General features: G+C 41.9%; 1 protein-coding gene and 1 pseudogene across 3 annotated transcripts in view; both read left to right on the top strand.

The window, feature by feature from the left end:
- The window catches only part of ckn (CRK like proto-oncogene, adaptor protein), a 653,887-nt gene that overhangs the window by 310,285 nt on the left and 331,081 nt on the right, over positions 1-12,521 (top strand). The window lies entirely within an intron of this gene.
- LOC137501358 (5S ribosomal RNA) lies at positions 6,233-6,346 on the top strand (annotated as a pseudogene).

Here is a 12,521-nt window from a genome sequence, read left to right as displayed (position 1 = left end):
TGCCTACACCACGGATATTCTTTTCTGCGATATCCAGGTCTTGCCTTAATGCTGACAGACTTCCCCCCGCACCTCACTGGTCCCTTCGCCTAAGTACGGACGGAGATGCCGCCTTGTATGGGGGTTCATTCCAGACGAGTCTCCAGCCACAGACTATGCGCAGCTCACATGAATTAAAAGCCAGTACGAGTATATTACGGACAGATGGGCTTAGCACGAGCTTTGAGAATGACAAGGGAATCGTGAAAATTAAGTAGCTGAGTACAATTTGATATAAACTAGAGGTGCATTGCTCCATTGCGCTATACCAGAAACCGCCACTGAAATTAAGTGTTAAATAATCCACTTTCTGAAGTATTATTTACCTCCTGGTGCGTGTCTATTGTAAAACAGTACGCGTTAAACGGAGCACGCTGTTCTCACATCTACTGTACATACAAAGATGAGCAAGGCCAGGGGCATGACGTAACAAAACTCTTATACAGGCTTTATTTTTAGTGAAAAATCTCAATTTTCGATATATTTGTTTGTTGCATATTCTTCTTTTTCCTCTATTTCTTTTTCCTTTACGTCCTCTGTAGAACCACGGGCAGCTTTGCCCGAGTTTGGGTTTTCTTTTCCTCCCAAAACCTCTTCATCCTCTCTCTCCTTCTCTCCCATTTTCAGCCGATATTTTCAGTATCCTCTTCTCTTGTCTCTCCTACTAATGTTTCTCTATTCTAGTCCTGTATCTTTTTCTGTCATTGAGCTCTGGCATGTTGGTTGGTGTATATTTATTTCTCCAGTTCTTTGCCCCTACAATTATGATCCTCATCTCAGGCCGGGAGTTCGGCAAGCTACTTACTTATCCTCTTTCCTCTCGTCCTATCCGTTGTCTACCATATTCTCCAAGCCATTCTCTCCATGTCCAGCAAATTTTGTTCTTTTGAGTCTTATTTCTTCGGAGATCGTCCTCATGTTTCGGTACAGTTCGTCCCTTGATCTTCATTCCCAATTTTCACCTCTTTTTTTGTCCCAGTATTTTCCTCAGAATCTTTCTTTCTTTCTTTCTTTTTTTGTCCAGTTGCTCTGCTCCACATGTCTCGGCCGCGTACAGTAGTACCGTGTTCTTCACTGCTGCCTTGTAGTGCCTTGTATATAACTCTTATCGCATGCCCTGCTGATCGAACGACGGTACAATTGCTGTACTGTGGTATGATGCGGCAAAATTCAGAGCGTGATTTAAATGTACACATTATAGTAAATTATCATTTTAAATTGTATTTTTAAATAATAATAATAATAATAATAATAATAATAATAATAATAATAATAATAATAATAATATTTTCTGACTCCTTTGCTGAATGGTAACCGTTGAGGCCTTTGCTTCAGAGGTCCCGGTTTCGATTCTCTGCCGGGTCGGGGATTTTAATGGCGACTGATTAATCCTTCTGGCTCGGGGACTGGGTTTCTGTATGTTTGTCTCAGCACTCTCCTTCATATTCAGGCAACACACCACACTAGCAACCACCAGAGAAGCATGCAAGACATTACATCCCTACAAATAGGGTTCGCGTCTGGAAGGGTATCATTTTAGGAATATTTTAAATTAGGAAAGTATTAGTTTAAATACATTACATACCGTTAGACCTGTCCACTATCTTCAAGTAGTCGTGCTATTCCTTCCGTAAATTCTTCCGTGTCCCTGGATGGTTCAGGTCAGGGTGCGAAATCAGGAATAAATGGTGGAGGGGAAGGGACATAGGGCTTAAATACTGATGTTTATTTCAGGTAGTATTTCGCGGGGGGTTAAATTTCTCCTGTAATTTAATTACCCCCTCCCCCCAGACAAATGTAAATTGTAGATCTTTTTGACTGAATTTTGTTGTTATAAAGCGAATGATAAACATTAGAACATTATTCCAATCAGCTGAGAAGTTTTGAGAGAGTGTCGTTTTCTTACGAAAGGCCAGACGAGGCGCGATTTGTCCCGATTTATTGCTTTATTGGTGGAATCTTCCTCTATCAGGGCTAAGTTTTGACTGAAAATATGTGTCGGTTTGTACACTGCTTAAGTGAATATTGTCCTGTTGGCCACTTATCGGAAACACAACCTCTCCAAGAAGTGGTGTAAGTTCGAGCTACTTAGAGAAATGACAAAGGAGGAGAGCTTCAAGTAATTTATATTTTTTCCCGGGTTTCAGATGGACTTGTCAGAGTGAAACATGAATAATAGGTTGCAGGTCCGGCAAGGTCTGGCAGTCACTTGAATTATTGCTGATGTTTTCATAAAAATATGTACAGTAAAAATCATTAATTTCAGTCATAAATTATATGTATTCTACATTTTCCTCATAATTTTATAATGAAAGAATCCCCCCCGGGCAGTTTTAGTGGGGAGGGGAACCTTTGAGTAAAAATCGTCGGTGGGGGGAATCTCTCCCTTCCCCCCCCCCCCCCTCCCCGCGATTTCATACCCGGGTTCAGGTTCAACCGAATCCGAACCAGTTGACGATGCTTCGACATGCAGCGCTGGGCAGAAATGCGATAATATATTTATGTTATCTGATACCGAGCTTAGATTTGTTTTAAAAATTATATCAGACATTTATAAACTTTAATTCTCGCTACTTAACTTGTATTACTATTCGAGAATTTGCAGTTGGTATTTCATTTTCCTTCCTTCTTACTTAATCCCTTTAGCGTCCAAGGCTGGTTCTCCCTCAGACTAAGCGAGGGATCTCACCTCTACCACCTCAACGGCAGAATCCTGGAACGTGAGACTTTGTGTCGGGGGATACAACTGGGGGATAAGCACCAGTACCTCGCTCTAGCGGCCTGCTGAACAGGGGCCTTGGCGGGGGGCGGGTGCGAATATTGGAAGGGATATACAAGGAAGGGGAAAGGAAGCGGCCGTGGTCTTAACTTAGGTACCTACCGAGCTCGATAGCTGCAGTCGCTTAAGTGCGGCCAGTATTCAGTATTCGGGAGATAGTAGGATCGAACCCCACTGTCGGCAGCCCTGAAGATGGTTTTCCGTGGTTTCCCATTTTCACACCAGGCAAATGCTGGGGCTGTACCTTAATTAAGGCCACGGCCGCTTCATTCCCACTCCTAGCCTTTCCCTGTTCCATCGTCGCCATAAGATCTTCTGTGTTGGTGCGACATAAAGCAACTAGCAAAAAAAAAAACTTAGGTACCATCCCGGCATTTGCCTGGTGGAGTAGTGGGAACCACGGAAAACCACTTCGAGTATGGCTGAGGTAGGAATCGAACCCCACTCTACTCACTTGACCTGCCTAGGCTGAGTGGACCCCGTTACAACACTCGCACCACTTTTCGAATTTCGCGACCGAGCCGGGAGTCGAACCCGGGCCTCCGGGGCTGGCAGCTAATCACCTTAACCACTACACGACAGAGGCGTACAGTATTTAATAACTTCCTTTCTATGTAAAATTTACTGCCCGTGGAAAGAGAAGATTTTCTATTATCATCAGGCAATCTAAAAAAAATTGTTTTGACCATTTTTTTCTGTCGCGTGATAAGTTAATCTGCAAAAGGATAGATTCGTGCCAAATTACGTAATTGTGAAAAATAGGCTTTGCATCAGTTATTTAATACATAATCAAAAAGAGTGGAAAGTTCTCTGTAAGACCTCGCTATCATTTTATTAGATTTAATACTTTGGATTGTGGAATCTCCTTGGCTCAGGCGGCAGGGCGCCGGACGTTCACCGCTGGGTTCCGCAGTTCAAATCCCGGTCACTTCGTGTGATATTTGTGCTGGACAAAGTGGAGGCGATATAAGTTTCTCTCCGGGTACTCCAGTTTTTCATGCCGTCTTTCATTCCAGCAACACTCTCCATTAACATTTCATCCTATTGATCATTAATCGTTCATTCCATTCCATTTATGTTCCGATCGAATGACTGGAAAGGGTCTGTGGATTTTTTTATTAACTCTTTTGGTGAGCTGGAAATATGCAACATCGCAGGGATAGAAAAGAACGAATGTAATTGCAGGACATACGACTTTGTGTGAGAGGCAAGTACTACACCTAAGGTCATAAAAGGTAGAGACGCATTATAGAGACATGTTGATTTTTAGTCGTATCAGTATTATTTACTTCCCTTAATTTTCGTCATTATATTTCTTCAGGGGAGTATGGGATGATAATGGACCCTAGCTGCGTCTGACATTGTTCCCTTTACTTATACCAGGCTACTCACATTCATCTCTCCTATCCGACCTTACTTGGTTAGAACTTCTTGTCTGGCATGGTAAGTATTTGATCTTCAGTCCTTCTCTTCCGTTTTCCGATACAGAACCATCCTTAAAAAATCGGATCTATCTCTTATTTACTCTTCCAATTAGAGTTATAGGTGGGTGCAGAGGGAGGGTAGTATACTTATCCTTGAAACAGTAATCACCACCATCACCACCACGTTTCAGTGACAAAATATGGAATGTTAAGTACAGTTTACAGCCAAATCTTTATGTACTGCGATTGCAACTGTAATAGATTCTCCGTACAAGCAAGTGTACACTAAAGACAAAGAAGTATTGAGAAAGCTGTGGTAATGAGAAGATGAAGGTTTTATCCTTGGAAAGATCGCCCACTTTGAAAATTTCTATGAAGTTCAGACGTGACAGGTAGTGAGGTGTTTTGAGAAGTACATCATGTACAGTAAGCTGGTTTTCATGCGGTCAGGAATCACGGAGTTCATGTAACAGGAAGTGATGAACACATACACATGGTCAGACAATAATCAGGCCGAGTAAGTGGGTCACATGACTTGTTTGTGTCTCTGTACGCATAACGTTTTTCTTCAATGCTCAGTTTGGGTACAGCACGCCTCCTTGATGATGATGATGATATTATTAATAATAATAATAATAATAATAATAATAATAATAATAATAATAATAATAATAATAATAATAATAATAATAATTGTGGAGAAGAGAATTGGTGCCGCCCATTCAGCATTTGGACAACTCACACGCTAGATGTTCACGAATAGAGACCTGACCGTGAAGACGAAACTCGTGGTGTATACCACTCTGTTCTCATCACAACATTGCTGTATGGTTGTGAAACTTGGACCCTTTACTCACGTGACTTGAAAAAAAAACTTGAGCGCTTCCACCAACAAAACTAGGATCAAAAGGGAATATAATATCACCAACATTGTACCAAGAGTATAGAGTCGTCCATCATTCGTCATCAGCTTAGATGGCTTGGTCATGTCCGTCGGATGAGTGATACCAGATCTCCACGACAGATACGGTATGGTGAACTTTGTTCCGGCACCAGACCTCGTGGAGCCCCTATGAGGCGCTATGACAAGGACCAGCTTAAGCGCACTATGAAGATGACAGGTCACAATCCACAAACCTAGGACACTCTTGCTCAGGACCGTTCAGTCTGGCGCCACACCATCCCTACTGCTGTCAACCTATTTGAAGGGGAACGTTGCAAATGTAAAGCGCCAGGAGACAAGCACGAAAACTCCGTGCAATACGACCACGCCCTCCTGCAACGATTTTTGTACAATATGTGTGGACGCTTGTTCCATGCTAGCATTGGTCTGTTCCATCATCAAAAGTACATCCACAGACAAGTGAATTTATTGGAAGTTGATAATTACACGGAAACGAGCTAGCCGACGAATAATAATAATAATAATAATAATAATAATAATAATAATAATAATAATAATAATAATAATAATAATAATAATAATAATAATAATATCATTGACACCATCAGATAAAAGGTGATTGAAGTTCTATGGCCACATTCTCAGAATGAACAATGACAGGCTCACCAAAAGGATTCACAACCTTACTCTCTCAGTGAAAGTCAAGAATAAGTGGCTTGGTGAAATAAAAGACCTCCAGGAAACTGGCAACCCACAGGAGATTATTCAAGATCGACTCCAATTCAATAAAAGTGCCGGGCTGAGTGGCTCAGACGGTTAAGGCGCTGGCCTTCTAACCCCAACTTGGCAGGTTCGATCCTGGCTCAGTTCGGTGGTATTTGAAGGTGCTCGAATACGACAGTCTCGTGTCGGTAGATTTACTGGCACATAAAAGAACTCCTGCGGTACTAAATTCCGGCACCTCGGCGTCTCCGAAGACCGTAAAAGTAGTTAGTGGGACGTAAAGCAAGTAACATTATTATTATTATTATTATTATTATTATTATTATTATTATTATTATTATTATTATTAATACAATAAAAGCAGTCAACGACCATGCTGAACACACCGATTCTCGTCCGATCACCGCAGTTAAGCGACATTGGGCGTGGTCAGTACTTGGATGGGTGACCGCTTGGGAACACCACGTGCCGTTGGCTCAATTCCCGTTTGTCGGGCTCCATGGCTAAATGGTTAGCGTGCTGGCCTTTGGTCACAGGGGTGCCGGGTTCGATTCCCGGTAGGGTCGGGAATTTGAACCATCATTGGTTAATTTCTCTGGCACGGGGACTGGGTGTATGTGTCGTTTTCATCATAATTTCATCCTCATCATGACGCGCAGGTCGCCTAAGGGAGTCAAATTGAAAGACCTGCACCTGGCGAGCCGAACATATCCTGGGACACTCCCGGCACTAAAAGCCATACGCCATTTCATTTCATTTTGCTGAGAAAATTAATACCAGGACCAACCAATCATGTAGGTACTGAAGAACGGAGGATAATTTTCAGTGCCCAGATGAAGATATTTTGGGAGAAGGACAAATCAACATCAGCTAAAATTATATCGCGCTCCACAGATGGGAAAAACGCTGTAAAAAAGATAAATAATAATAATACCAGCTTCAGAGCCATGTCGAGAAATCAGCGTCAAACACAACATGGTATTCAGCCGGTGCCATAGTTACGTACTTGCTGGGACGCGATCCGCCAACTCGGAGGTCCGTGTTCGAATCCTTCCCTTGGCAAAGGTTTCGTTCTTTCATTGATGCTCTGAAGCCGATCTTAAGCCACGTGGAAATTCGGTAACAGCGGCTCGCAAAGGCCATTTGAATTCGCCCGGGAAGCGATCTCATTGGCTAACTTGAGCAGCTGATGAGATGTAATGACAATGCGAGATATCGAATTATTTGTTTCAAATTATATATCAGTATGACCAACCCTCTAACACTCATATACCCGGTTCACGTTTCCCCGACCACTCTGTGTAGAAGGATACTTGCTGGGAATCGTGTTAGAGAGGTGGAGAGAAAGAAAGTAAAAGAAATGATATATTTTTCCTCTGCTCCGCGATGTGATGTGTGTACGAGTCCAATTTTCTCTTTCCAGTCCTGCTGTAATAAGAGAAGTAATAGAAAAAGTGTCCGTTCTCAAGTAATTCGCCCATAGCGGGCGTTGATCCCATCCTGCAGGCTAACACAAATGTTATATGGCGGAAATCTCTTTCCGTTGGAAGAGTCTTCAAATATTTGTTCCCTCAGATTGGTATTGACCAATAGTAGCTGATGAAGAACTGATAACAAAGTGCCGGTTTCCTCCCATCCTTGTTTGAACTTGGACACCAGAAACGATGGAGTATTGATTCTCTCGGTTACAGTCTGCCTCGGCTTGATGTCAGAAGTTTCAACTTATAAAATGTTACAGATCAGCGTACATTGTCTCCACCAACCTTGTACTGAAGTGATCCTTGAACTAGTAGAGCCATTCACATTCAGTCAGAATTAACCTATTAATAGATAATGTCTCATAATAATGCAGTTATTTAAAGGATTCTCTTCTCGTAAATACAGTATGGCAGAGCATCCTTTGAGGTGAATGTGAGTATATCTCCTTATTCTGCAAGACGTTAGGAAGTGTCAGTAATAATTAACAACAAAATGAAAAATCAAAAGGGCTTGCGCGGAGTCATGGACGTAAGTTTTGACGTAGAATGCGTATCGCGTGATAGGCATTGTAGAAAAAGTGTGTATAGTAAGTACGGGTTTTTGACATTTTACTGTGCACATAATTTTCTTAATTCTAAGCACTTTTACACAAATTCAACAAGCTCGATAGCTGCAGTCGCTAATGTGAGGCTAATATTCAGTATTCGGGAGATAGTGGTTTCGAACTCCACTGTCCGCAGTCCTAAAGATGGTTTTCCCCATTTTCACACCAAGCAAATATTGGGGCTGTACCTTAATTAAGGCCACGGTCACTTTCTTCCCACTTCTAGGCCTCTCCTATCCCATCTTCGCCATAAGACCTATCTGTGACGATGCTACGTAAAAAAAGAGAAAAGAAAAGAGGGTGGGCGTTGTTTGTTGTGTATAGGAAACTGCGTGCTAGCGTGGTGGAGGATAGTGTAATTTGTGGTAGCGTATGTGACTTGCAAGAACGTTGGGACCAGCAACAAATATCCATCCCCGAGTCAAGGAAATTAACCTTTGACGATGAAAATTCTACCTCCCAATGGGGAATCGAACCCGGGATCCCGAGGAATGAACACGCTGACCACTCAGCCATAGAGGCGGACGTAGTGCAGTTAAGGGTCATATGAACAACAACGTTATATTTTTTTAGAAAACACGGTGTTATTCTGTTATTCATTAATGAATTCATTGTCAGGAAGTCAGGAAGTCGAAATATTTAGTATCGGGCACTGCAACACTTTTTATGGTAAGATAACACAAGATGTGTTCAGTTAAAAGATAACTGTGGCACCACATGCAAGTTTCTGCGAGTAATGATGCGCGAAATATCCTGTGCTGGAGCGGTTGATTAGCGGTTCTTCATGGTAAAAACAGCAGACCACGAAGTATTCAGTCCTGATACGTTAGACCGTACTGACCAATTTAGCCAGGCCACGGTCGCTTCCTTCTTAGTCATAGCCCTATCGTATCCCATCGTCATTACAAGACCTGCGTGAATCGCTGGGACGTAAAAACAAATGTCAAATAATAATAATAATAATAATAATAATAATAATAATAATAATAATAATAATAATAATAATAATAATAATAATAATAATTTATTTATTTATTTATTTATTTATTTATTTATTTATTTATTCAGTATCAGCAACAGCATAACGCCGAATTACAACGATCTGAGCTATGTACAGTAGATATGAATCTAAAATTAAAGATATATAAATATTTAAAAAGGACACAAATATATACAATGAAAACTGTACAATTCTATATAATACATATTTACATAAACAACGTTATTAACAAAGAAAAATACATTTACAGAAAAATACAGGAGCAGAACGGGAAAAAAACAAGAAGGAAAATTATGATAAATATCATGACAGAAGGAAGGAAACGTTACGAAGAGATCTAGGTTGCTGTTGATAGATAATGCATTAAACATTGCTGGAATACGTACCGAAAGGGACCTTTGGGTGAGAGAAAGCCGGGAGTAAGGAGTATGGAATAGGGTCTTCATTCTGGTATTACGGGATGGGACGTGGAGGGGGAATAAGGAAGCTAAATCTGGAGACCTAAACAGACCATTAACTGCTTTGTATAGCAGCTTTAGGTCGGCTACTTTCCTCCGAGCAGAAAGAGTCTTGAGGTTCAGTTTCCCAAGCACTTGGATAGTGCTTAGATTGTGACATGCAGGGACCCTGGCTCTGACGATAGCACAGAAAAAAGATTGTACACGGTCAAGGTGGCTGAGGTTTGAAGAAGCAGAAATGGACGAGACTGGAGAGGCGTATTCAACAATAGGTAAGATACAGGAGACGTAGAATGCTCTGAGGGCATTTACATCTGTGATGTCAGAAAACCTGTATAGTAAACCAAGGAGTGACATAGCACGTGAGGTAACCCTGTTTATGTGCGAGACAAACAACAATTTACTGTCAAAATGCACTCCTAGGTCTTTTTGATTGTCAACAAGAGCAATCGGTTGGTTCAGTAGGTGATATTCTTGTAGAACGGGGGATTTACGAAGTGTGAACGAAATGGTGGAACACTTGGAGGGATGAGGTTTAAGACGCCATGTAGTACACCAACCTGACAGTGAATCAAGTGCATTTTGCATTTGGATTGTATCTGTAGGAGAATCGATCTGCTTGAAGATTTTACAATCATCAGCAAAGAGAAGTATTTCACATAGTTAGTGAAAAGGGTCTAACGATGTGAATTAGGAGTATTGGTACATGAAAAGGAATCACACCAGATAAATGCTAGGGCTGTGCCTCAATTAAGGCCACGGCCGTTTCCCTCCCACTCCTAGGCCTTACCCCATCGTCGCCATAAGACCTTTCTGTGTCGGTGTGGCGTAAAGCAAGTTGTAAAGAAAATAAAGGAATCGAGAAGGTTTTACAGTCTGTTTCCCTTCATTCGCAGTGTGTGTTTGAAGACGTGGATTCAAAGAGAACTTCGGAAACCTATCCGAATGAGTGTTACGTTAAACCCCAAGCAAAAAACAAAATAAACTATAGATTAATGTGTCACTTTTCAGAAATAATGCGGAAGGAATTGTGTATGATTCTGTGGCTCAAGGGAAATGAGTTCTCTTAGCTTGCGAGTGAGTGGTCTTGTAAATTATAACTGCTAGTTTCTTACGAGACGTGGGCTGTCCTCAAGGAGTGAGTAAGCCCACCTAATGGCCTTGCGCAGTTAAAAATCGCTCATTTTTTAAACGTACTGATCACTTCCTGGTAGCAGTTTACACTTTGAGGAATCATATCGGAAGCAATTTTATAACACACCCACAGTGTATTTACGTGTTTCCGGCTTGGAGCTACTGGTATGATGGTAATACGTATTAGAAGCTGGTCCATTCGCCTTGCCTTAGTAATTAAAAAGAAAACAGAACCTTCCTCGGCGCAGTCGACTCTCAAAAAAGCAATTTTGAGTCGCCGCCGTGATGTATAAAGCAACATACACTACTGTTTCATAAATATCACACACTTCGAAAGAGCTCGAAAGAGATCAAAATGCAGGTTTACTATATAGCATTTATGAAAGGACAATTAATCGATCGTCAATGATCTGCATTTAGGGCTGCCCTCTATAATCGGGGCATCCCGTAAGTCTACGTCCTGCAGGAACAGCAACACATTGTTGAAATGGTGGAGCGTAGTCCTGCTGGCAGCACACGTATCACTGCCCCACGAACATTACATGCGGAAAACTTGTACCCATTTCAAAATATTAGAGCTTGGGTGGGTAAGACACACACGTGCGCGCCACTGGTCCAAAAAATAAATGTACACTAAATGTGTTGTGTCTCGGAAAACATCCAGAAGAGGGCATATGTCCATATGAGGTTTTTGCTTCAAATGATCGTTCCTGTCATATCCCTGAATATTGACCATTCCGCCTGGGACACTCTGTATATCTTTTTTTAAAGGATAAAGACAATTTACTTCTGGCACGTCTTACTAGAAGGGACTGCCTGGCCGAGGCGGTAAAGGCGCGCTCGGTTCGCCTGGAAGGACGTGGGTTCGAATCCCCATCAGGAAGTCGTAAAATTTAAGAAACGAGATTTCCTTTTCCGGAGGTGCATGTGGCCCTGAGTTTCACTCAGCCTACACCAAAAATGAGTACCAGGTTAATTCCTGGGGGCAAAGGCGACCGGGCGTTGAGCTAACCACTCCACCCCATCACGTGCCGAGGTTAACAATGGTGGAAGTCTTTACCTTCCACTCCTCCAAAGACCTTCATGGCCTCTACGGAGGTGACTTTGCTTTGCTTTTACGTCTTACTGGATTGCCTAATTCGTACTGATTGGACATTTCTGGTATCTGATTCATTTAAAAATATTATAGATGTAACATTACAACACGCGAGGGTGTCTATTCCTCATGACATTAATACTCTAGATCCCTCGGATTCAGTTTTTTACGAAAGTCCACTTGACCTATGTTCTTGACAAATGATTGATACCGTATGTGTACAACCAGCAGCGGCCAGATTTAAGATTTCGCCTATGAAAACTGAATGGATATTAGCGTATCACCTCTCTTACACGTGGAAAATTGGTTGTGCATCTGTTTCCTATCCTGAATTAAATATGGCGGTCGTGCGGAAATGAAGAGTGTAGTAGGTCTATAAATAATTCAGTGCTACTTTTAGTTGAATGGTATTTAATGAGTCGATGAGCTGATAAATAATTCATGGCCCTCCTCTGAGCAAATAGAGTATTCCGGACAATTCAATTAAAGCGGCAGGTTGATGACGTCACGGTGGGGAATGAAGTGAGGTCAGAGGGCGCCGCATGCCGGGCACGTACACGGGCCTTCCCCGCCTGCCTGGTCACGTGGTCGCAGCCATGAAACTCCAGTAAATTGGCTTACAACTCTTAGAGATATAAAGGCGTTTGGGGCACGCCATTTTTCTCCTTTTTTCGTCTCTTTCTGGCTTTTAATGAAGAGGTTTCCTTCTATTCATTTGTAGATTTTGTACTTCGATTTCTAGTTGTCCTCTGTGCTGTGTCCTGCCACACCCTACGGCAGTTGCATGAGAAGGAAATTCTGTTCCACTGGGAAATGAAGACTCATTACAGTAACAAGTCGCATAGATAGGGGACGAGCAACGGGGTAGAGTCTAATAGCAC

This window comes from Anabrus simplex, chromosome 6, assembly GCF_040414725.1.
Source record: "Anabrus simplex isolate iqAnaSimp1 chromosome 6, ASM4041472v1, whole genome shotgun sequence".
NCBI lineage: Eukaryota > Metazoa > Arthropoda > Insecta > Orthoptera > Tettigoniidae > Anabrus > Anabrus simplex.
Note: the sequence above shows the minus strand (reverse complement) of the source record. Positions and strands in the feature narration are given on the sequence as shown.